At 40.8% G+C, this 24,633-nt stretch overlaps 1 protein-coding gene and 1 long non-coding RNA gene across 18 annotated transcripts in view; one reads left to right on the forward strand and one right to left on the reverse strand.

Moving 5' to 3' along the window:
• The window catches only part of CACNA1C (calcium voltage-gated channel subunit alpha1 C), a 429,930-nt gene that overhangs the window by 199,480 nt on the left and 205,817 nt on the right, over nucleotides 1-24,633 (forward strand). The gene's annotated exons all lie outside the window — the stretch shown is intronic.
• On the reverse strand, nucleotides 12,409-13,618 carry LOC110395523. Its single transcript, XR_002436433.1, has 2 exons — nucleotides 13,516-13,618; nucleotides 12,409-12,584 (listed from the first exon to the last, which is right to left on the reverse strand). It is a non-coding gene; the product is annotated as an uncharacterized LOC110395523 (long non-coding RNA).

Here is a 24,633-nt window from a genome sequence, read left to right on the forward strand (position 1 = left end):
TCTTCCTTTAACCTTGAGAAACCACAAGCACTGCTTCAGCTGCAAACAAAGTAAACTTTAACCTCAAGGCAAAACTCGTTTTCAGGCTTGTGTGAGGCCTCATTTTGTCATGTGACACTGCACCCCTTTTGCAAAGTCAGCAAAATTCACATCACTGCAAGTATCCCTTCCCTCCATAGTGTACACATGACGCACAGTAATCTCCTCTGCTTCATTTCTGTCCCTCTCTGGAAGCCATTACAACTTTAAATCAGCTTCTTGCTTCTTTTGATGATTGAGTATCCAGAACACTCCAGCTTGGAGAAGTGAAAGACAGATGAAAGTACTGAGCCCTGCCTTTTTCTAGGCTCCTGGATGGAGTCCAGTAGTAAGGTCACAATTGGTTTGGATTTTACAACTGCAATATGTATGAGACTTAAACATGACAAAAAAGAAGGATGCAGAACTAGCAGGTTCATGGGACCAGTAATGGGGTAAGGATCTGAGGTGGCCACTTTCTATAGTAAGTAAACATCTAAAAGCTGCCTTGTGTCCCTGTGTAGGGACACGTGTTGGTGCATGCAGCATGGCATTGCTTTGTGGTGAACTTCACAGTGACTGAAGGACTGCAAAGTAGCAGTCCCCAAAATACCATGATTAGTTGTGTGACCTTCTCCAGCGATAGGATCTTCAGGTCCTAAATGAAGTGGATTTAAGATAAATTCATGACAGGCAACTGCAAGGAAAAGGCTTCTTTTATGGGCTGAGTATTTTTTGCCCTGTGAAGTTTGAGTACCTGAGACTGACTGAAATGTTGAAATGCTTACATTTCTCACTTCAGAGGACAGTATTTTTCTTCTCCAGGCCCAAGCTTGTGCTGGTTTTGAAGTGACAGAGATTAACTTAAGAAAGAAAAGGTTGATGCATTTACCTGTAAACTACAGTTTTCACCTCTACATTAAAATACTTGTGCACAGTTCATAGCAGGCTTTACGTGCAGCTTCATGTATTTTCCACTTAGGAATAACTTGAAATAGCAGATTCTTAGCATATAAAGGTACAGAGAAATACTACTGAGTGTAACCATAACTCCAGACAGCACAAGCCTTGATTCAAAGGACTCTAGTTCTTTTGGGTATAGGAGGGAGAAGGGAAGTGCATTGGGCTGAATCCCAGTCCTTGGGGCATTGCTCAATGCACATCCGTCCTTGTGTTCACTCCAGCTGTAAACAAATAGTGAGATCCAAGAGTGCTTTGTACCGCTTAGGTCTAAATGTATTCCTTGGCTGCTTCCAAACCCTGTGCCTGGAGGCATGTGGTCCTTCCCTGAGAAGGAAATCCAGGCTCAGGGACTGAGAGGGAGATTTTGGCATGGTGTGATGTGGATAACAAGAGAATGAGACATCAGTTATAGTCCAGTGCTGATTAAACTGCCTGTGCTGGGTCCATCTTGTCTTTATTGCAGCCCCGTGGTTGGAAGGTGCTCAGCTTCCCCTAGCAGCAGCAAAACCTCTTATGTTTGAGATTTGTTTATCCTGTCACCAATTTCATCCTTACACCTGCTGATGAACCTTGAGCCAAGGTTTCTGGGACAGAACTGAGCCCTGTCCTTGACATGAAATTCCTTCTACTCACTGGCTCTCTGAGCAGCCTGGGCTCACCTGCAGTTTGCTGTGAGCCATCAGCTGGGCTGGCTGACCTAGCTTCTAATGCTTTGTGGGTTGTAGCCTGCATGTATGGACACTAGTTTGGGGGTGTTAGTACACCCAACAGGATATCCATTGCTGGTAAATGATCTATTTTGCAAGGAAGTTTGCTGTGTTCATAAGGGAAAGATAACTTCTGGTTTGCGCCCGGCCCCTGTTCTAACGTTACCACAGTTTGTGGTTGTGTCAGTTGAACCACAGAAGAATAGATATTTAGGGTTGGAAGAGACCTCTGGAGATCACTGAGTCCAACTCCCTACTAATACATCTCCCCTCCAGTAGGTTATAAAAGAAAGCATCCAGGCAGGTCTTGAATGTCTCCAGTGAAGCAGACTCCATAACCCTCTGGGCAGCCTGTTCCAGTGATCTGTCACCCTCAAAATGAAGAAGTCGAGAAGAATGAAGGTGACTTTACTGGAGCCTAATTCACTTTTCAACCTCATTTCTATTTTGCATTCTCTGGGGATGCACCTGTCCTCCCTTTCCCGCCCTGGTTTAAAAAATCTCAGATTCTATTTTGGTAGACTTCTTTTTTGCTACTAAGCATTGCATTAAAAGAAAAAATGGACCGATTCCTTAGTGCAGAAATAATGCTATACTTCCAAAGCATTTGGTTAGTGCTTTTTTCACAAAAGACTTAAAAGAGTACTCCTAGGGTTTGGAAACTCCGTGGGAGAAAGGAAATTGAGTGAAAACTAGCAGTATTTGATGAATAAAATGGTGACTCGGGTATTAGGAAACATCCCAAATGTGAGGCTTCCTGGAATGTAGAAGAGATTTGGAAGAGAAATAGTAAAGCTCCATCTGTATAATGTAAGCATAATAGAAGTTGACTGGACATTGCAGGGGAGAATATGCTTTGCAGCTATGTCCTGTTTCTGCATCTGCAACTGTTTTTTTCTGCCTTTCCTTTCCATGCTGTTAGTAGCTTGACTTCTGCCAAGATAAGAAGTGCACATCTGTGTGCGGTGTTCTCTATCAAAAGAGAAGAACGGGTTTTCTTTGGGGTAAAAGACGAAAAAGTGGGAATTCCCTCTTTTGTGCGTTCATCTCTCACTCATTCTCCCTTACCCTTTGTCAACAATAGGAACAGAAATTGAAGGTTTATATATAGCATTTGTGGGGCCTCTGTGCTCAGCAGCACATTCTCTTGTGGTTTTAAGGCTGGAAAACAATGGTTAATGGGGCATTGTAGAAATTTTAATTTCTCTGTCCTTGGCTGCCAGTGTTAGTATCTGTAAGAGATCAGACTTGAGAGAAATCTAGAGATCTCAAGTCATAATGGCTGTAATGCCCAGAGAAAAACGTGAGGGACACTGTGGCTATATTGAACAGGCAGAATGAGAAACATTCTTAATGAAGGTAAAGCTTTAAAAAGTTTGTATCATCTATTTTATCTCTTCCTGACTCTTGTTCACATATGTGTGTTGTTGAGAGAGAAGTTTTGGAGCAGAATTTTCAAATATATGAACAACATTAGTTGTGTGGAATGGAGGGAGCCCACAGAAGTGGGGGGCTCTGCAGAAGGCAGGCTGTGTCATCATTTGATTCCAAGTAATTCTATATTTTGGAGGGTTTTGCCACAACTTTGAATGTAACTCCAGCTGCAAGCTTGCAGGTTAGTCACTGCTCTGCAGTTCTGACCATTTCCTCAGTGAACATCCTCCAAGTCCCTGGATGCACGCTTAGGTAGTTCACATACTTTAACAGCTGTCACCACTATAGATCTTGGTAATATATTGCCTCAAGATATTTGATCAAGTATTAACCTTTAATATTCATTAGTCAGTTCAGATGTCCACATGACTGTGGGAATACCAGTAACTGATAATTAGGTTATGAAAATGCACATAAACTAGATTTTAAAGTGCTTAAGCTGTAAAAGGTTGTGTGTATGGCCAAGATGTTAATTAACCATGAGATGCTGAAACAGACTGCTCTCAATTCGTTACTCCACTGAAGGTCAACAGAAATTGTACTTGTGAGAAAGTGGTGTAAGGACACAGACTTGAGGCTCATACATCTAAGTTCACAGCACATATGTCATTAATAAACTGTGAAGCTGTGATTTGCAGTGGTCTGAATACCTGAGAGCAACTTTCTTTTCACATGATACCAAAGCACTTGTAATTCACTGGAATGCTTTGATAGTAGCCTCAAGGTTAAGGCAGGATGAAGCGGATGGCCGGTTATATTTAGCTTGGGTCCTTGACTCCCAGAATCACTCTCCTCCCCTACTGGTGCAGCTGGGCCCATCTCTAATGACCTTCAATTCACATTGCAAGATGGATTTAACTAGGGGGCCTTTTGGAAGTAGGGACTTGAATATGGATAAATTCTGGTGGGCTAGGGTGGACTTTGCATGCTTATTCTAATCTGCATATCAAGTCAAATCCCACAATTTTACCTCAAGTTTCCCAGCAGTTGATTATTTTATGATAGCTCTGTCTTCTGAAGTTGAGTTGTCCTTTGCTATGGTCTGAAATATGGTAAAATTTTAGTCTGTTTCTGTAAAGAAGTTAAAATTGTGCACCAAACTGCAAGAAACCATAAATCAAAAAGAAAAAACTGAAAGCTAATTGCTATTGTTCCTATGAAGACCTTTTATGGCAAATTCAGGATTTGTACATTTATTTGCTCTTATAGTTTGTACTAGTTTGCAATACAGAGCTTTTTGAAAAGTAAATCTGAAAAGAGCCACAAGCAGTACAGAAATGCAAAATGGAATGCAGTAAAGCTGACATAACTCCAATAAAATTCCCTTGAAAAGGTACAAGCTAAGGGACAGGTTGTGTGAGTGTGTGTGTGCTGAGTGTGGAATATTCCTTGTTTTTAAAGAAACAACCTCTCTTCTTATCCATCAATGAACCTGGAAGCAGTGCTGCTGGCAACTACAGGAGTGCTGCTGGTTTTCTCCCCACTGGGAAAAGAAGTTGGCCTTCAGGAGGGAACTGAACTGTGGATGATCTACAGGCATCTCCTCTTTCTACTTTCTTATAAAGCACCCTGACAGGAACATGCGTTGTTTCTTCTGTCCTGAATCAATGCACTAAATGTTTTGTTTCTTGTTCTGTATTATCAAAATTAACACTTATCCTGTTGTTTTTCATGTGCTTTCATGATCTGAGCTATGGACTACAGATGGTGGAAGGGTTTCATCTGGGACAGAAGCTTTACTCTCTTGTACCTTCTGATAGCAGAGGTCTTAACACTGTGTTTAATTAAGAGTTACTGAGTAATGTAAGTTTCTCAAATGGAGAGGCTAATGATGCCGAAGCCTTCATACTGTATTGTTTGAGTCACTTGTCTCATTCTGTGCTGTCCCCTGTTGGAAATGAAGGGTGAGTGCCATGTGCAGAACCTGATCCTGGGAACATCAAGATCAGAGGTGCATAATGAGCAACTTCATGCATTGGATTTTTGGGGGCTTTTGTTGTTGGTTTTGTTGTGCTTCACAGTCTGTGCATAAAAAAAAAAAAAAAACTGGTTCTAAGGTTGCAAAAATCTGGCTTGCCTTTCAAGATAGAGCCCAACTGCAGCAGATGGGCAGTTAGTTGCCCCTGCCTCTCTCAGGAGGGGGCAAAAAGGCTGAGCAGCTGTGCCTCATTCTCCTCTACTCTCACCCATTCCTTTCAGCCAGGCCTGCTACTGTTTTGTGGCAACCTGTCTTGTTTGTTAGCGTCAAGAGGAGCACACAGAGTCTTCCTGTACACAGAGCTTCTCCTGGGCTCACAAGATAAATGTTGACTTCCCAGTACAGGTGCTGCATACAGATCACAGGGACAGTAGAAGACCCGTTTGGATGCTTGCTTCTGCCTTTACCCTTGAAGGAGAGAAAGGAGCTAGAATCTGTTTGTGTGGGTGTTGACAGCAGACAGGTGAATTGAGTATTCTGCAAAGCCTTCAGAGTGCAGTGAGGCTTTCTGTCTAGCATTCCTTTCTTGACTGCACTTTCTATACCCTAATAAGTATATCCAGATCAGTTTTACTGGTGATAATCCACCAGAATCCCAAAGACTATAATTGTGGAAATTTACTTCACTCTTCAGGGTGCCATGATATAAGCAAATAATTATGTTTTTAATATTTTGGTACTGCCACCCAGAAAAAATAATTCTCATAGATTTCCCAGTGCTGAAATCAAATGCAACCCACTTAATTACCAGCAAGTAAACAATGATTATTCCTCTTTAAAATACCCAAACACTTTCATAATTAGCTAATTAAACTACCCTATAAATGATTGTTCAATGTAAAAGAGTGATCGAGAGGCAGGCAGAGGAGGAAAAGCAATGAAATCGTTACTCGCAGACACACTTTGTTCTACAGAAAAGCTAGTGAATCGTTACAGGAGAGATGATGGGTGGAAAATAATAACAGCAGCAATAATTAACTTGACAGTAATAGTTAACATGACAATATCCACAGTTTAAAGCCAACCAGTATGTTTGTTTTGCTGATAGAAGGCCATACGAGAAGATGTCTACCTTGCCCTCAGCACTTCTCCAGCGCGTGTTGCAAACAGTGCTGGCAGGAGAGGGACTGGCAGGGGACTTTTGTATTGTGCCCTCCAACAGCCTTGATTCATTATGTGCTCTTTGGGTAAATCATATAGGCCAGAGTTTTTGTAGTTGAATGCATGGTTTTAAGCAACAAATTCCACGTTTGTGTGCAGCTTTTGAGTGGGCCTGAAGAACTGCAGAAGAGCCACTCACAAAATCAGCTTTGCAGTGCTATTTTCTGCTGTAGACAGAGTAGCTGCCCTAATTTGGTGCTGCTGTGGGCTGAGTGGCCCATTTAAAATATCACTGTGGTTGATGAGCCTCTGCTCATCTGTAGCCTAGGACAGAAGAAATCCCCAGCCCCCCTAGCAGTCCTCGCCCAGGCTCTTTTTTTAGTATAATTTGAGAAATCCTGGAGGTTATGAAAGATCTTAACATTTTGATTAACGTGGCTGTTAGAGTAGAACTCCAATTTGGTGTGTCTTCTGCAAAAACTTGGTAACATCTAGTTTAAAAAATGGTCATCTTTCCCTAGTGACTGTGTGTCAATGCTGAGATTTGAATAACCTCTCCTAAAACCCAGGCAAAGCAGCAAACTTCTGCTGGTATGTAATTTCATACAGACAAATTTGTTAATTCTTGGCTTACCTAAGGGAAAAGTATTCTGTTGTAAGAAGCTCCACTAGCTTGTTATATAGACTTAATTTCTGGTTCCATAGGCATAACTATGAGGGAAGACATTCCTTAATTTCTGCATCTTCCCCGCAGGAACCAGCCTGAGGGGATTTCAGTATTTTCCCTCTGCCATCTACTTTATGTAGCAAATATCCTCTGTAGATGTTCCGGATATTTCACATTTTGCTCTGAGTTGAATAACTGTTAAATAGCAACTGGACTAAAAGGGTTAGTTGCTAACAAGGCAAAGAAATCAAAAGTTGGAAATACTGCTCAACAGGATGAAAAATGCAGATGCCTACTGGGTTATGGAGACAAATGTCCTTCAGTAATTGTATGAGTCAGATTAATTCTTTTCCAGTGTTGTAAACTGGTCTGCTTTACTCTTTTTCCTTTAACTGTTTGGCACAGGACACAGATATCTGTTGTCTTTCCTCCCTTAAATCTAATTAATTTTTATAAGGCTCTTCTGTATTTTGATATTGGAGATGCTGCTGTTTTTGCAGTCACTTGTGATGCACTAAAGTGGTAACATCTCCGGACAAGTGTTGCAGAGATGAGATACGAGTTTTGTGCCCTTCAGCATCTGTTTTATGAGAGAATTGCCTGGGGTGTGTGGGCCTTGATAGCTTGAATCAGAAAATAAATTGAAGTGATATCTTAATCACTGTGTTTTAGCTTTTCTGCCATGTCACTGAGATGTTTGTAATATAGGAAAGTGAAATACATTTTGTTTTGAGGCTGCTTAATGAGAAAACTGCTTAGTGGCTAAGGTAAAAAAATAATAATAATTTCTAAAAAATGGAAATGAAGGCTACAGCTGGGAAGCAAACAGTTCTGTCTGCAGAACTGATTGGCCTTCCCCAGAGCAGCCAGCAAACAGCTTCCTTTGTGCAGCCGGGTGAAGATGGTTGAAAACTGGGTGAACCAAGTTGAGACTGCTGCTGGAAATTGTGTGTGAGGGGAGATTTAAAAGAATGAGATGTGCATGTTCCACAAACTCAATTATTGAAAAATGTTGTATGCAGAATACAAAACTGTGTACTTGGAAAATACAGCCCTATTCTTTCTCCCACTGAGGACAGCAAGAGCTACTAAATAGCTTAGGAAATGTCTGTACGTGTTTTGGTACAAAGAAGTCAAAATTTGGATAATGTTTTTTAAAACATTGGCTCTGATTCCCTGTTGTGCCCACTGCAGGACCAGTGATGGCATGGGAAAATGTGGCTGTTGAACTTTGGGGACCTTCTCTTTCCCAGCCATTGCTAGGGAGTCATGGTATCCTTAATACAGCTTAGAAGTTCAGCAGTACTTGCCTCCAAAGGTCCAGACCAGCACTTGGGAATGCTTTGTTGTCTGCGTGCCCTCTGCTCAGGTTCACTGCTGACGAACGAAATGATTTCATCACAGCATTTCTCTGCAGCTCGGGGGACAAGTGCTAGAAATGAGCTATGGGTCCATGCATGCTGTTAAAGAGCCAGAGCACCACTGATTGTCAGACCTCTTGTTTTTAGCCAGGCTGAGTCTGCTTTCCTGGTGCTATCTTGTTTGGACTTTCTATGCCTCTTTGTTTGGACTTTCAAACTTTGCCAGCTTTTGATGACTCCCAAGGAATGTATTTTTCTTGTAGGCTTCTATTACACAAAACTAGTCTAGGGATTACAAGTAGTGTTATCATAGGTGCTTGCAGTGTTTTATCAGTGGTTTGTGTGACAGCATGACAGAAGCCAAAACAATGGCACTTACTGTGGGAGTGATAAAGTGGGGTGAAAATGGGAGAAGTCACAGGAAGGAGGGGAGGAAGTAAAGACCATCAAGCATGAGAGAAAAACAGAGAGTTAAAATAACACAAAATTCTTTTGGAAAAGAGTATCCAAATTAAGCTGTACTTATAGGAGTTCTCTTGCTGCAGTCTTCCATGTTGTCTTGTTTCCATATCAAGCATCTGCAGAGACAGCAAACAGTCTCTGTAAAATAGGCATTGTTGCAGAATGCTATTGTTCTCTCTGACACGCAGCAGCCTTGAATCAGTCCCCATAGTTAACTGCCTTCAGGTCTTTTGAAGCCACATTGAGCTGTCGAGTGCTTCCAGAAGTTAACCAAACAGCATTTTTGCTTTCATGTGTTCCTTACTTTCCTTAAGTATCCTGAGTTCAAATACCCTTGCATATACTAAACACATGCTGGTTGTTTTTTGTTTTTTTTTTTTCTCTCCTATCTTCCCTACATAATTTTGTCACTCCTGGGTAAGTTTCACAGCCAAGCAATCTTATTTAGATTTTTTTTCCCCATGAAAAACCTAAGCATTCTTTAGAGCTGAACCCTCAGGCTAAACTGTGTTTTCATCTACATTCATGCACCAGCACTGAATACAATGGAATCATCTGCTTCACCTTGAGATATCTTGACTTTCTTCTGTGTGCTCTTGTGAAAACTGTGTCTGCTGTGCTGACTGAGAGCTGTATGCTGGAATAAGAAAGAATAGAAAAGAAAATATGTATTTTTTCTTATAGGATGTCCCTTTCCTCATGCAATTAGAAGCAGTTGCCAGCACTACTCGCAACAGGCAGCAAGTTATGATTTGGTGCTCCAGGCAGTTGCCTCGTATACTGAAGTAGTCATAGAGGCATTCAAAAGCTACATATTTATGAGCAAAGTTTGATGTGTAGAGATGCTGGCTTCTCTATGGTAAAACTAGAAGTGCACCACGAGGTGTAAGTTGAACTTAAAGTGGTATAACAGAGATGAGACTTACAAGTTCCACAACAGAGAACTCAATGTAAAGTCTTCCTTCCAGCGCCCTGGGAGTCTGTTTCTCATTGCGGTTTGTTTTCGCTTTCCTTTCTTCCTCCTCATTTATCTATATCATCTTTGTTTGTCATTCTCTGTCCCTTTCTAGCATTAACATCCCCAGTTAATATAGCACAATGTAAATATGCACAGCTCTATTACCTAATAAACAAGTGTACACATTGAATATGAGAACACAATTAAGCAACACTGAAAACTTCCTGTGTCCTAGATCCTGCATGACTCATATGTCATGGCAGTTAATTAGCAATCAGCCATAACTGAGGAAAGCAGGAAAAAGGATAATACTAGAAGGAGAGGACTAGTAGATTTTTGCATCACCTTCATTTAAAGGCCTGGGAATTCTCTGCCTTCCTGACAAGACGATGGGGAGCATACAGAGGGATTAAGCAACTCTCTGCTGGCACACAAGCATACTGGGCAGGCAGATGTAGCTTTGAAAGGAAGCAAAGCCCCTGAATTACTTGGGACACAAAAGGAAGAAAGCCTCTTCAGTCAAAGCACGCATGACCTGGGCATTTTTCTAATAGCAACAGGCTGTGCTTATCTTGCAGGAATTAGTCAAAACAGAGCATGTGACACCTATAACTGATTAGGAAAAGGCCATGAGATGTTCATACCAGCTCTGTTCTTACAGGAAGGTTTCCAAGGGAGGCTTGAGTCTTCAGCTCACAAAGCAGTGCTGAGGTTGTCGTATGTTCTTAGGTCTTGCTCTGAGGTGAAAACCTGCAAGAGGCAAAAAAAGCACCCATTAAAGTGTATTGATGTGCATAGGTTTGTATGTGTGACAGCGCACATTTTTTCTTCTTTCTAGCTGGGCTGAGTTTCAAAGACAGTGAAAGTCAGAAATTGATAGTACCTTTTATTCATGGGCTCATTTTTCTGAACACCAGCATATTCTTATACAGTTAAGAATAACTGCTAAAACTGCAGCATTCCTCTCGGAAATGACTGCCTTGTAAAGCACAGCCCCATAAAGATTATTTTTGGAGGCTGTGAGGCTCCAAAGCAGCACAGAGCAGCAGCAGGGTGAGGTTCAAGACCACCACCAGCTGCCCGAGCCCCATATCCCTCCTGGTGCAGACCAGCCTTGTTTGCATGGTGCAGGCACAGCACTGCCCCCACCAGAAGCTTACTGGGACACATCTCCAAGCATTCCGGTGAGACTGTGCTAGGGAAGGAAGCTCTGGTCTTTCTGCCAGCAGAAAGTCGATACTACCCCCTCCCATTTGTGACTTGCTCGCCCTTTGATCTCAGGTCCCCATTCTCACTCATCCGCCCACAGCATGAATTCTTCTGATTACCTTAAAAGAGAAGTGCCATGGCCTTAGCACAGCGAGCTGTCCCTGTTTCTCTGTAGAGACCTAGAGGTGTAAGCCTTCTTTTTGTTTTTTTTTTGTTCAGCCTTTTGAAGAACAGAGGTCTACCACATCACTTTGTGGCAATCCTAGACAGGTACAGTTATAGTCAAACCAAATCATAGTTTTGCAAGGGAGATTTTGTCTCTCAGAACAAATCCCATGTAGCAACGGGTAGGAGGAATGGCAGACTGACACAGAATCTAGCTCTGAGCTGCCCTGGGAAACTTGCAGTCGATCCCAGGCAAGGCTTGTCAATGGAGCAGCAGAGCTCTGCTGTGCAGAGAAGTGCTACAGCTCCCTCTCTGGTCAGGGTAAATGGGATGTTTCTCCACCTTCTGTACCCCATCCAGCATTCGATCATGAGATAAAGAGTAGTAAGTTTTTAGTAAACGAAACTACTTACAGACTGCAGTACAAAGGAATCACAGTAGTCGTATGGCATAGAATCATAGAATGATTTGGGTTGGAAGGAAGCTCAAAGATCATCTAGTTCCAACCCCTGCCAAGGGCAGGGCTGCCACCCAGCAGCTCAGGCTGCCCAGGGCCCCATTCAACCTGGCCTTGAATGCCTTCTGGGATGGAGAATCCACAGTTTCTCTGGGCAACCTGTGCCAGGGCCTCACCGCCCTCTCAGTGAAAATGTTCCCCCTGAAATCTAACCTAAATCTTTCCTCCTTTAATTTAATACCACTCCTCCTTCTCCTGTCACTATCTACCTGTGTAAAAAGTTGATTTTCCTTCTGCATGTATCAGATTATATGCTCCCTGACTTTAACGAGTGTGGCAACAAAAGGCTGCTAGACTGTTTTTGACAGTCCTTGGTCATATGTGGTTTGCTAGTTGAGAGACTATGATGACACTTCTCATCTGCATTGAAACTGTAGTTGCATTTGCAATGTCTTGGTATCCTTTGTTGTTACAATGCAAATGTCACTAAAGATGTCCACTGCTATCAGCAGTGTATATTAGAATACTTTAGAGAAGCAACCCAAAAAATAACCTTCTCGGATAAAAGAGTTTCTTTAGCATCTCACAAACATTGCTTGGTATGTACACCCTATCCACTGTGTAGATCAGCAGGCTATCACCACAGGTTCCCACCATTCCGTTCCTGATATTTTGTCAAAAGGTGGTAATCAAGTAGGCCCAGTTTCCAAATTCATCCTTCAGTTTTGAACGGATTGTAACTGCAGTTTCAGCTGAACCTCTGGAAGTATTCGTATACAAGGAGAAGAGAAGTGGAACACAAACAACAACAGCAACAAAAATGTAACAGAATATAGACAGATGGTAGAAACAGGAGGTAAGATGTGGGGTGGCAGCAACCAAGGGGGACAAAAAGGGTAAAAGCAGCATCTCATTTTTCATCCACGGTGAATTAATCAAAGATTTATAAACATTTAGACAAAGTTCCTTTATGCTTGTCAGAAGTTCATCTTCTCCAAACTGTTATTAGCTCATTAGATGGTTAAGTCAGACAAGCCAGTGTGCCAAGCTTCTATCCCTTGAGGCATCTTTTCTCCAATTAGTCGACAAAACACTTGGTGTCTCTGAAAAAAATAAGAAAAATAAAAAATAAAAAAAATCAGGCTATCATTGTCTCAAAATAGGCACTTTAGAAATGGAAGACCTCAAATCTTCAAATGTATTTATCCTATGCATTTTTCAGTTTTCCCAGTTGTGAACTGGAGGCAGTTTCTCTTTTGCCCATGTGGTATGATTTATATTTTAATTTGTTCATTACTGTCTGTGAAGTTCAGCTCAATTCTTGGATAAAGGAATTTGTATTTATTCAAGCTAGTAGTATTTCTGCTTTGAAGGCTTCTCTGAACTAGGACGGAAATTGGTAGATTGAGTGGCCTAAGCCAAATTCTCAACAAATGCTGACTCTTTCTCTGCTACTTGTAACAAGGAAACTCCAACATTGCTCCAGAGATGTAAGTTCAACAATCCACTAATCTCCAAATTTCTCTGAGTCCAAGACTAATTAAAAGTATGCTCAGCAAAGCTCATATATTTCTGTTACAGGAGCTCTGTGGACCCAAAACAAAAGAAATCTAAAGAAAACTAAACGTTCATAGGGTCACATTCCCAAAAGCCCTTCAGAGTCGGATTGAGTGAGGAAGAGAAACTGAGCAGGCCAGATGAAAATCAGTCAGAACAACAATGCCTGAGTGTCTTCTTGAGTAGGGAAAATCTCTCCAGTTAAATTGCCCTCTACAATGTAATCTTCGAAAGCTTTGAAATTACACCATAAGGACAGAAAAACGTACTCCATTCCAGTGCGATGGCAATAGCATTTCTAAACTGATCAGCCCTGGGGAGAAGCCTGAATTCTGTTTCCCCCAAGGGAGCTATTGAGCTCCTTTTTCAAATGATGACATGCAGAGTTATTCCTTGAAATCCCAAATGAGTAACAGATTTCTTGAATAAATCTGCTTAGCTGCAAAAGTGTCAAAGACATTTTGAAAGGCTATTCACTCATGAATGCAGAGGGACTGTCCCCTGGTGTCTTTCTGTCCAAAACCAATAGACAACTGCCTCTCTGATGAGAGGAATCTGGCTGACTGTTTGGTCTGTTAGAGCCATAGGACTACAACATTCCAGTCTAGAAGATACTTTGTGAGGTCATTTAGTTCATCTTCTGCACTAAAGGAGGCTTTAACCTCCAGTAATTTAAACTTTGTGAATTCCTAAGCAATTGTATTGTGGAGCAACCCAATCACCAATACTAGCATCCCAAGGACCTCCTTGTTGTCCATCCTAAATTTTCCTTGCTCCAGCGTAAAGCCATTACTTCCTGCTGTATTCAAAGTGAGTGCAGGGAAACAGGTTATTCTTTGCATCTCTGCAGCAATCTATAGCTTTGTCTTGTCTTTCCTTCTCTATAGTGAGCAGCGTCACGACAATCTTTCCTCTCAGGTCACTTTTCTGTGCTTCAGAAGGTCCTCATTGCTCTCCCCTGGACCCTCTCTAGTCCATCCCCGTATTCCTTCATTCACAGACTTACAGCAGAACTTTCACTGCTGCTGAGTAGAGAGGAAGGATTTTTTCTTGTATCTTGCAGTTTGTGCATTTGTTTACGCATCCCAGCATGATGTTTGCTTTTGTGTGTGTGTGTGTGTTGCAATATCGTGACTTTGAGTCATAGTCAGTCGTAGACTCTGGAGTCTTTTCTGAAGGTCTAAAGTACTAAGGTGATGAGACAAACTTATTCATGGTGATCTCATCCTTTCAATCCGTTCTGGAAGACTTGTGGGATGATTTAGCCCTTCTGGTTTCACATCTGTCAAGTTATACAAGAGATTTCATTGTCATTTCCTCTTTCTGTGTTAACAGCCCAACACAGTATAGTACAGTGAATCTAATGGCATTAGTTCTTGGTAATTGAACCTTTCACAAAAGGGATGATTGCAGAAAGAAAGCTAATTAAAATTTTAAAATTCTCTCTAATTATTTTGTTTTATGGCCTCTTTGTGAAAGACCATTGGATTCATAGTCCTACTTGCTTATTTTGTTACATCATGAATAGAATTTGAAATGATGTGAAGCGTGACAGCATAGGAAAGTGGAACAGAGTATGTGCATGTGATGTTGTGCCTGGAAGATGAGTTGTGGAACGGAGCTATGGGAGTCCGCCTCAGGCAACTGGAGCAAGTCCTTGGGACACGTTATCATACTAATATTTTTTCTCATCTCTGTGAATCCTGATGGTCTTATAAGGATGGAATGATTATGAGAGGAAAAAAATGTATTTGAAAGATTTCAATTTAGACCACTTGATGAAAATTGAAAGATTTCAGCAAAATAAAAATATTTTTAAATTTTATTCACAAGGTCCTTTCCATTAGTAAAATATTCTGTGTGAAAAAAAAAAAAAAGGTTGTTGAGTTTGTTCCCACAGCCTTTAAAGGGATCGCAAGAAACTTTGGACTGGGCAATGCTTGTTACCTGCAGAACTTGTTCCTCTCCCACTGATGTGTTACTGCTGGTATCACAAAGTTCTAGTTAACACAGTATGAATGAGTTATATCTAAATTTTTTTCACCCTTTGTGCATTTGTTCTTTTTCACACTCTTTTTGCTGTTCTGTAGATAATAACAGTTTAATCCATTTCATTTTAGTTAATCAGTTCCACCATGGGTTCCCAAACAGTAGTACAGTTTGTAGACAATTGAAAGAAAACATTTGAATCCTCAAAGTCTATTCAGTTCTATTTAGTGTCCCTAAAGGAGAATATTTCTGGTATTACTGGACCAAAACCTGCTGTACTTACTCAGTTTTTATTCAGTTCCTGCTCATGCAGACATTTTAAAAGTTGGTGGAAATTTTATCCAAATAAGGACTTCATTTAAAAATTGTCCCATGACAGATTTCTTAAGTGCTTGCAAGATCTGTATTTTTGCCCCACTTGTTTTTGAAAACTGAAGTTAAGTTTCTTATACAATGTCTCTTAAAAGCTTTGCCTGCCCTATCATATTGCTCCTTTAAGGTATTACTTTTTTCAGTGTTATGTGCGTACTCCGAATGTTTCTGAATTTAAAGTGGTAGTTGTTGGTTAAGCACAGTAATCATTGCGTGTATGACTGGGTGAGAACAACACGATAAGAGAATAATTGTCTTAGAACAGCATCCAGGAGTTCATCCAGCTCCTGCCGTTTTTGCACTGTGGGCAATGAGCCCAATTTTAATACACATGACCTAAAATGTACAAAAAGCAGAGTGGGAGAATGAACGGGTAAAAATGCCAGAAAATGTCACGAGATGAGACTGTGCAGAGTCTGAGAGGCTGTGAGGAGTATGTACCGAACACAAGAAGACACTTATACACCACCAAAATGAGTTCAAGTGCAGACATCGACTGTCTTTTATTTCAGTAGGGTGAGTTGGGACGTGGCCAGCAGCTAGGCAAAAATGATGGGTTTAGTTTATTACAGATCAGTCAGGACAACTAATAAGGATGAAAAACTTGGGAGACATCCAGAACAGCAGCCTAACATTAATAGCATTAAAAATAATTTTCAGGCAGATCAATATGAATCCTGCTTGCTTGGAGCCTGAGGGTGACTGGGGGGAGAGAGAGAGAGAGAGAGAGCCTTGGGAACAGAGTAAGTGAAAACACGAAGTGTGTAACATTTTCATCAAGTGAACGCAAAATCTTTGAAATCCAAGTCTGATTGGCAAAATGTTTGCCAGCCCGGAGCTGTAGTCTGTCTGACATGGGGGAAACCTGGCTGAGTTCTTCAAGATCATTTCAACAGGAGTGGCCTCCGGAATGATGGGCGTAATAAGGATTTGTCTGTAACTGAAAAAGGGGATTTTGGTTAGGGATAGGATTTGGGGTTTTTCAGCTGACTTTTCCCTTTAGACAGACATCGAGCAGCCTGCGTTGCTTGCAGGGGAATAAAGCCACCCCTGAAGCCGGGGAATAGAGAGAGAGAGCATGACTGTTTGTAAACTAGCCAGAAGCTAATCAAGCTGAGTTTAATTAAGGAGTGTTATAGGATATTAATAACATTTGTGACCTTTCCCTGGCCGGAGTGGGAGATTTTTCTTAATTTTTATTTTATCTACATGAGAGTAAATATTGTCATAAGGGTTTGTCGTAGTAAGAGAAAACACAGGTGTGTTGCTTGCCTCTCCTCTGCTCCAGGAGGAAAATTAGCTATTCACTACAGTTCTTACTCACTAAAGGGTATCAGTGCAATGTTCATTCCTTAATAATGCCTGAACTTCATTAAAGAAATATTTTCCCATGTTTTTAATATACTAAATGTATCAGCATGAATTAACCCCTTTCAAAGATATTTCTTTTCTTTCCATTTTCCCTCCTGCTGGTTTTCCAGTGAGGCTCTAGGAAATTCCAATATTTCAGAATTTGGTTTTGATTGAATATGAGATTGAAAAGTTGAAATATTCTGTAGACAGTATTCCCCTTCTCTTCCTGCCCTTAGGGAAAGTTCTCAGAGAGTTTTAGTGCAGAAATAACAGAGCATTAAACGCTTTCATTGGACAAAAATGATTTAACATTCCCAGATCCCTGTGTTTGGGTTTCTTGAAACAAATCCAAATATTTTGTTATGACATGGCCTTGCATTAATCTGCACTCACCCAAGCTGCTTCAGGTGCTGGGAGGGTGATCACGTGTCCTTTCTCCTCTGCAGACTGAGGTTGCACCAACCTTATGCTCAGTCCCAGCCTAATGGATGAAAGGTGCCATTGTTTGGCAAGATTATTAGTGTTCCCCTTTACCCTGGCAATATGTGTATAGATGAGGATTAAATAAATGCTTGTCTTAGAAGAAATGAGAATAAGTGCCCCCGTCTGACAAGAGGAGTCTGAATTCTGGCTTCCAGATTCCAGTCGCTGGATCTCAACACCTGCAGCCATTCCACTGAGGATAGGCAGTGTAGTTGGTGGCAGCTGAACCAAGGGATAGAAAAACTGGCAAAGAATATCAGTTGCTTGGGCATTCTGGTAAACCTAACTTAGCAAAAACTGCTAAAAACTGAAGCATTTCTTTCCATTCTCCTTGCCCAGAAGAAATCTTGCTGCTATATGGAGCTGCAGCCTTGTGAGTTTTTTCTGTTTTAAAATGAAGTTCATTTTTATTCTCTGAGTACTGCACAGGTCACAGTCATGTTTTTAATTACCAATCAGACTTCCATTAAGGAAATAAAATGAATTTTATGTGCTGGTTGTCAAGGGTCCATATAGCTGCCTCATTTCATGTGCCCTGTCCATTCAAGCAGCAAGCAAATGAACAGAAACTTACTCAGGGGTAGTAAACAAAACCTTGAATTCTTTGCCCCACAGAATGGAGACAGAGGCTGAGATGGAGAAGCTGCAAGGACTTTTCATTTTTCATTCTCTTCAGCTGTGTTTTTCCTGTCTGCCATGAGCAGTGTGAACAGAATGTTAAATATGCCTTTAAGTTACTCATGGAAAGAAAAGGTCACACACATACACGTTCAACATCTCTCTCTTTCTCTTTCTTTTTTGTGTGTCTATTGTGTTTGTATGAATGAGCATAAAGAGACCCCAGCCCTAGAACATGAAAAACTGAACTGTGGGACCCATCTATTTGCTTAGAAATTTCAACAGGGAGAGATTATAATAGTCATAAATTCAATTTATTTATAAAGCATTCTCTGTCAGGCATCAGTGCACTGCACAAACAATTATAAAAGAATTGTAGTAGATTAAAAACTTAGATTAGAGAATCATAAAATGGACCAGAGTGATTGGATTAAAATGCATTTGACAGAAATGTTTTGAAAGTGGGATTTGAGGAGCTCTTCTGGGTGGTCGGTCAGAGAAAAGTCCCTGCCCGGTGGTGCATTCAAACAAAGACTCAGGGCATGATTTCTGCAGGGAGTCCCTTGTGTCTCTCTAGTTCTTAGTCTGGCCCTACAATACTCAGAGTGAGTCTAAATTGTACTGCATATGGCTATCATTTCATGTTTGCTGGCATCTTATGGTTGGACTAGATGATCTTGGAGGTCTTTCCCAGTCTTGGTGATTCTATGATTCTATTTTATCCCATGCTAGCTGCCCAAGCGCTTCTTTCCGTGGTTGTGCTTATCCATCTCCAGCTAGCCCTGTCCTCTCCTGGAAGTGTGTGACATGGCAAGAGTCTGCCCAAGGGATGCTACCAGTTGTGCTGTCCACTCAGGGCTCCCTATGAAAGGCAATTTAGGAAGGATTTCCTGAGAAGTTGTAAAGGGGGTGAAGAGAAATGGGGAAGTCAGCCTAAAAGCACTTAACTGACTTACCTAGAGGACAATATTTTCCATGTCAGAATTAGTAGTAAAATTCTCCCTGATTTAGTCTGTATTTTGGTCCAAATTGGCATATACTGGAATTACTCAAAACCTTGTAGAATCAGATCAAATTAAAAAGAAAAAAAAATTTGAGAGAAAAGATGCTTTGCCAAATTAATGTTGTGGAATGCAGCTCTTCCACACCCCTTGTTCATGAGGGGATTATAAAAAACCTTGGCACAAAGAAAGTCTCAATATGGGTACATTTCCAAAGGAACTCACTGTCCGCATGTTGAGTTCTGTTAGAAATTCAGTGCTTCATTTTGGGACACAATTTTTAGTGAGCTCTTAGTTCCACCATCAGTCATCTTTTCTAAGTGCCACTAAGGTACATGGTTTGATGGTTGGGTTGGGTGGTTGGACTTGGTGATCCTGAAGGTCTTTTCCAACCTAAATGATTATATGCAAGATGAAGGTTCCTCAGCATAACATTGTATGTGACAACAGCTTGAATTTACAAGGTAGACAAACTGTAGTTGTGGTAATGTTGATTACAGGCATTTTAAAAAAATATCAATCTCCCTGAAATGATGTGGTTAACCTAAAATTAATACATATATTGAGGACAGGAATTCACCTTTGTTAAGCATTTTTACTACCACTGTGAAGTTTAGAAACTCATTTAAAAATAATGTGCTGAAATCACTGTTCATATATTCACGATCAGATTATAAACGTATGTTGAGAACTCCAGACCTGTCAATTCAGGAGCTAGCCTGTATATGGTACAAAGCAATAAAACTGTTAGAGCAGCCATAGCTGAGATTGTGTATCCTATTTCCAAAAGCAAGTGCGATTGTATATCCTGTGCAATGAAGGCCTTTTAGAAACTGTCCTAATGAGCCAATATTGTTTACGTGGATTTTGTATAGAATTGCCCCAAAATGGGCTATATACTGTTCTGCTTGCCAACAAAGTACGAGATTCAGTATTTAACTCTAACGTGATTTTGAGCTTAGAAAGGTTAGAGTAGAAAGACTATGTTTAAAAAAAAAAAAAAAACTAATAATATTTTAATTTAAAATGAACACTGAAATGTTTTATGGTTAATAGACTTGTACATCTCATTGCACAGATGAGCAAATCCAAACACCTAAGCATAGTGAATAGCCAATGTCTGACTTACCTGAGCCATTCTGAGAGTTGAATGAGACATGATATGCCTTGTGATGATCTATTAGATGTAGCTGTCATGCTGAAGCTGCTCTGATTTAAATGGATGCCCCTGGTACTCTGTCCTTAATCAGTGCTTGGTAGACGGACAATTGACTGTGGTGTTTCAAATGGCTTTTTTAACCTTGGAAAAGGTACCAGACTGCCTCTGAAACTGCAGAAGGGAAACTAGTAAAAAGTTTTCTAGGAGTGAATTTCATTCCTAGGCATGGTAACAGCACAACACCTAGCCAGCTTTTAATTCCTATCTAGAGATCCTAAGTGAGTCATAAACCTTATGCTGCCTTCCATAATGTTGCTTCCCTCTGGAAGGGTAACCTCTCATTGGTCTGATCAGAATATAATGTGGTAGTTCATTTCAATTTAATCAGAGTAGTGGACCAAAACAAAAAGAACTAGGACGTGAATTTCTTTGCTTCTTCACAGCCATTCAGGCTTGAATGTTTGTACATTGGATGGCTTCAATTCTTCGTCCCGCCAAGGGAAAACCAAGACTATAAGGAGGATATTTCTCTGACTTTCATTCATATATAGATGGAATGCTATTATTCTTTTACAACATGAAAAAGAAGACAACTTGAGCAGGAAAACCCAAGAGGTTTCTGGTACTGCTAGCTGAAGACCATGAAGAAAAATCCCTGTAGTTGTTAGATGTTATCTAATCAGCACCAGAGGCCAAATTTGAAGTTCAAATTTAACACATGATCTTTTATGTGAAAAAAGCAAGTGCTTGATCATCTCTGTGATAGGGAATGAGGCATCCAACTGGGAAGTATTGATCTGTGATTGGAAAGGAAATAGCCAGTTTGTTAGGTTATTCTGAAGACTAGTGATCTGCTTAGAATGATGAAATATGCAAACAGATTCTTAGAAAAGTGTAGGTTGAAAAGAACTTTGGTGGGTTGTCTTGTCCAAATTCCTGCTCGAAGCAGGACTGTTTTCACGATTAATCAAGTTGCTCAGAATCTTCTTTGGTATAAATGTTTCAAAATCTCTCTCCTCATATTATGGGCCAAATAATGTAGGCATACGTTAACCTCTTTTAAAATGTTAGTTTTCCAATAATTACATTATTCTATAAAGAATATATTCTATAAAGAATAATGTAATTTATTTGTTTATTTCTTAAAAGATGCCTAGCAGAGGGAATTGCCCCCCTTATACCTTGGTTTTCTGCTACAACTGGACTCTGACAGAAAATATAACTCTGCTGAACCCATATATAATTTCAGTTTGGTCCTAGACAAAGTGCTGCAAAATAAATAAGGAGCTTAGACTAGATCCTCCAAGAGAGCGAGGCATGAAGTATTTGTTAATTTGCCAAGGAACAATTGGATACCATGCATTTGTATCAGGTCTGTGATTGTTCAAAACTATTTATGTCCTCTCTTCCATTTACTTCCATGGAAGTTCTTTTAAGTGCATCGTGGGCATGTTATGAATTATCAAACACCAAAGCCTGGCTTGCACTACATTCCTATTTTATAGTTGCTCATTTCAGAATAGCGAGAATTCTATATTTATCTGTTTTTTTCTTCTTATGCTGTGCATCTTTAAAGTCACAGCACATGGCAGTATTCCCCATTCACAAGTGTTAATTGAAGGTGGTATTTCTGTAGTACTTGGTGTGTATTTAACTTTGCTCACAGAAAAGCCTGAGGTAAAGACATGGCATTTGGTTGGAGTAGAGTGGAGGCAATGCTGATCATATTTGGAAATCTAAGCTTTCAGAAACTGTTCTGACTTCTGTTGACCAGCACAAGAGGTTATGTTTAGTTAAATACCAGCCATCCACTTCATTCTGTGGTCTTGTTTTTATCATTGTCAGGTAAATGACCTTTTCTTGATTTGAAGGGGGAATATTCTTTTGAAGGAATTGGTAGAAAGGGCACTGTGTTTTAGGTCCAGTATTAGCAGCAAATTAGGTTATGTTCAGCCATATGCTATCTAATTATTCCTTTATTTTTATCAAAAGATTGGAAATGGTCAGTGTTTTCTGCTATGACAGTCATTTTCATAAAGAAGGTCCAAACATTTCTCTTTTAAATTTTATTCCCTCGCGTGTTTGTGTACTATTTTCAGGCATACTTAGCTGAGAACATCTCCTGAGTAACCGAATGCACTCAGAAGAAACTCAGTGTTAACAAACCTGTCTCAACATCTGCTTTATTGACTCGATCCTATAAGTGCACACATATGGCTCTTTCACACTGAAAGTTGAAGTTATTATGCAAACAGTAGCGTTCAGGTCAGTGTATTCACACAGCAAGGATATCCATATCTCAGATGTGATGGTAACTTGTAATCCAAAAAGAAGGAATCTCTTGCACAAAGTCTTAGGGCTGTTTTCCCAGCTCTGCAAGTCATTCTCCTTACTTCCCATCACCAAAACATTGTTTTCCGTACTAGGAAAAAGTCTGAGTGTTCCCACTCTGACTTGTATCTCTCAGCCTATTTGTACAATTAATGAGAAAACATCCTATATGACAGAGGTCCTTAAAATACTGTTGTTTTCCTTGGATAACTGAGTATTTGCATTACTGAAGAACTGTATTCCCTTATGTTAGGGAGCACTAGGGAATAATAGTGCAGACACTGACGTAACTTGGTCTAAGATCACACAGGCATCTGTAGATAGGTTCTATCTGTGAAGAGCTTGCTGCACTTTGCTTCAAATATATAAAATCTAGGTTTTGAAATAGTTTGTTACAATCTAAGCGGAGTTCTAGCAGAAACAGAGAGCGATGTTTGAGAAAACCTGTCCTGAGTGAATTTCAGACTGTAAACTTTCTGTACTGGGATGTATGAAATGCAAGGCTCCGACTGTGATTGAGCCTTGGGTCACTCTCGCAATGAGAATGATGTAACCCAACAGTGCTGCTGGGTGGATGGATTATGGAGAACTAAGGATTAAGATAGAGTCATTCTGATGACTGGGTCCTCAGGAGCAGCGCTGGTCTGCTTGCTCCTCTCATGACAGGAGAAAATCCCCAAGGCACCCTGCAGTGGTGTGCTGGGATTTCCTGTTTCCAGACTCCTCCTATGAACCCAGGCTGCCATTAGGTGCCGTTTAAAAATTAAAAACAAAAACAAACCTATGACGTCTTCAGAAATCACATGGGATTTGAGGGGCTTTGAACTTAATATAGTAAACCTCTTTTGGAAATACATCTTAGAGGTTCAGCAGCAAGTTACTGTTTGTTTCTTTAAGAGTGAGATGATGTAGTTTGTTTCTTGGCAATGCTGGTGCTAGCTGGTCTGTCAGCCAGGGTAGCTGATGCTCATGTCCTGTATCTGTAATAAAAAAGAACACTGATAGAGCCATTCCTGGAACATGGGTGTGCTCCAGGCACTGACTGGTTTTAGAAAACTTTTATCACTCCTCTTCTTCCACTCAGTTTGCTTTTGTGTTCACTGGTTTAGTTTAGGGTTTTTTCTTCTTTTGAAACATTTTCAGCAATATTGTCCAAGCAGGAAGGTCCATCTTCCTGCTCCTTTCCCTCCCAGAAGGTTGCAGGTAGCCCCAACGGTCTCTGAAGACACTCAAGGTCAGGCTGCAGGGGCTCTGAACAACCTGATCTAGCAGTGGGTGTCCCTGTTCACCGCAGGGGGATGGGACCAGATGACCTTTAAGGGTGTCTTTCAACTCAGACAATTCTGGGATTCTTTTGACATGGCACCAAACTGCATTCTCAGAGGAGCAGGGTTTCTAGATACTTCATGGTGTTATGTCCCTCAGGAGCCTGAAATACTGGAGCCCAGACTGCGTACTTCCTGGGAGCAAAGCTTGGAGTGAGCAGCCAGCAGCGTGGCTGCCCATTTCGCAGAGGCAGGTTAATGGTCGTGGGGCTGCCAAATGCTCTGGGTTCTCCTCTTGTGTCCAACCAAGGCATGGGTGGCTGAGTCACATCTGAGTTCCCCAGGCAGGGGTACTGAGTGGGGCTGCACCCAGGTCCCCGGGAGCCCTCTTCTGCCTCCTCACTGCTGGGCTGGGCTGTGCTCATAACAGCTCTTCAGTTTTATGGTGTACGGAAGAAAGGGAACACAAATTAATTAGTAGGCTCTTCAAATTCTTCTTGACTCTGAGCAGGAGCAGCTCCCTGAAATGGCCTTGGAGTAGATGCACTGTGTAAGTTGGGCAGTATTTTTCCTTCAGTCCTGAAATCATTAATTTAAGTGCAGAGGATCGTAAAATCTCTCTCCTCTGCTCAGCATTCTGTATCTTATGTTCATTTCAGAGGCTTTTATGTAATTTTACTTTTCATGGAGCTTTCTGTCTTAACCAGAGCATTGTAAAGAATTTATTCAAACAGCTTGTAGCTGTATTTGTATATGGGCATATACATGTGTATAGGTGTATATATATGCATGTTCATGTAGTATTTTGACATATTATTACCTCAATGACACGGTTCAACAAAGCAGGAGTCAATCATCCCACAGATGTCTTCAGAGACAGCATGGTATGAGACTCCTAAACCAATTCAGTGGAGCCTGTTAGGTGCTGAAATACTGGCTGCTGTGTGCAATGTTAAATAATGAAAAAGTTTTTTTCCAGAATTTTCCCAAGTATTTGCTTTCTTGGTCTTTTGATTGTATAATA

The sequence above is a fragment of the Numida meleagris genome, chromosome 1 (assembly GCF_002078875.1).
Source record: "Numida meleagris isolate 19003 breed g44 Domestic line chromosome 1, NumMel1.0, whole genome shotgun sequence".
Lineage (NCBI taxonomy): Eukaryota > Metazoa > Chordata > Aves > Galliformes > Numididae > Numida > Numida meleagris.